Below are 2262 nucleotides of genomic sequence, written 5' to 3'. Positions count from 1 at the left end.
GTTGAGAGACATTATGAATGCACCTAACGTATTTAATGTACCCTTAAAAATGGCCAAGATGGTAAGTTTCATGTTATGTATATCTCACAACTGAAAAACTAAATTTAAAAAATATACACACCGATATACACAGCCCAGTAATCGAGGAAAAGTCAAGACACAACATGAGAGAAGATATTTGTGGATAAATATACCTAACAAAAGATTTTTCTGTATTGAATATAAGGAGCTCCTATAAATCAACAAGAAAGGTAAAACATAAAGGGAGAGCCAGCTGGTCAATAAAGCACGTGCCTATGTCCTCAACACCACTGCTAGTCAAAGAAATGGATATTAAAGTCAACGATCACAGAGATACCACTACATGCTCAGCAAAATATTACAAATGTAAAAAGGGATCATCTCGAGAGATGACAAGGGTGTGAAGCACCTGGAATACTAACTCATTACCGACGGGAAAGACCATTGGCACCATCACTTTGGAAAATTGTTCAGTCATATTAATAAAAGTAAACATGCACGTAGCCTGAACCAGCAAGGTTTCTACTGAATAGATATCTAAGTAAATAGGTCTACCAAGGCACATGTCAGCAAGGATGTGCATGACAGCCTTATCTACAACAGCCCCAAACGTGTCCATTAGAATGGATAAAGGCATGGTGATGTATTCATATAATGGAATAATAATCACCGAGGTGAAAAATAATGAACTTTGGCTACATGCCACCTCGCAGATGTACCTCTGAGTAGGAAAGACTGGATGCTGTATGATTCATGTGGATGACTTTTTAAAGATTTTATTTATTTATTCATGAGAGACACAGAGAGAGAGAGAGAGAGAGAGAGAGAGAGGCAGAGACACAGGCAGAGGGAGAAGCAGGCTCCTCGCGGAGAGCCCGATGCAGGACTCAAACCCGGGATCCTGGGATCACGCCCTGAGCTGAAAGCAGACCCTCAACTGCTGAGCCACCCAGGCACCCCTCTTCCTGGATTTTCTGTTTTGTTCCTTTGGTCTATTTGTCTAGCCTTGTGCATTACCCCACTGTTGCTTCACAACAAACTGTGATGTCGGGATTGCAAGTCTTCCAGCTCGTCCTTTTTTTTCAAGATGATCTTTATTGTTCTAGGGCCTTTGCATTTCCATGTAAATTTTAGAGTTAGCTTGTCCAGTTCAACAAAACACCTGCTGGGATTTTTTTAGGATTGCATTAGATCTATAGATCAGTTTGGGTTTTTGTTTTTTTTTTTTAAGATGTATTTGTCTATCTGGAAGAGAGAGAGAACATGTGTGTGGGAGTGGGGAGAGGGCAGAGGGAAAGAGTCTTCACGCAGACTCCTCGATGAGCATGGAGTCCAACGTGGGGCTCAGTCTCACGGTCCATGAGATCACGATCTGAGCTGAAACCAAGACTTGGACACTTAACGGGCTGAGCCACACAGGTGCCCCTGAATCTACAGATCAACCTAGAAAGAATGAACTTCTTAACAATATTGACTATTTAAATCCTGGTATCTCCCCATTTATTTAGGTGTTTCATTTAATTCAGCAGTGCTTTGTGATTTCAGTGTTGAGGTCGCAACATTTTCGCTGCCTATCTCCTTAGGTATCTGGTGCGTTCAGACGTTATTGTAAATTGTCTACTTCATCCATTATTGTTTATTTCTTAGTATAAAGAGTTGCAACTGTTTTCTGCATACTGACCTTATATCCAGTAACTTTACTCGATTCATTATTAATTTTCCTGGTTTACCCGTTCGTTCTTTTGGAGTTTCTACATATATATCTATATCATGTTGTGATATGCTGATGGGCTATCATATCATATCATATCATATCATATCATATCATGTCATATCATCTGCAAAGAGTGAAAATTGTTGCCACAGCTGGAAACTCACTCCTGGGCTATCCACTGCTCTTATCTAGAGGTGATCTGTGTATTTTCAGCTCACATTTCCTTGGCCCGGACCAATCATATGGTCCATTCAGCTGTGGGGGGCCAAGCCATATAGAGCAGATGAAGTATTTATTGAACATTGCTATTATTAGGATGAGGACTTCAGGGTGCTGAGAGAGAAGAACTGTCAACCTAGGATTTGATATTCTGTGAAAACATCTTTTCAAAATGAGGACTTAAGGAAAACAAAAACGGACTCTTCCCAAGAGCCTGGGTGGCTCTGTCGGTTGAGCATCTGACTCTTGATTACAGCTCAGGTCATGATCTCCAGGTCATGGAATCAAGCCCTTGCATCAGGCTCCAC

Source organism: Canis aureus, chromosome 11, assembly GCF_053574225.1.
Source record: "Canis aureus isolate CA01 chromosome 11, VMU_Caureus_v.1.0, whole genome shotgun sequence".
Lineage (NCBI taxonomy): Eukaryota > Metazoa > Chordata > Mammalia > Carnivora > Canidae > Canis > Canis aureus.
The sequence above is the reverse complement of the archived record's forward strand: the minus strand, read 5'-3'. Positions refer to the sequence as shown.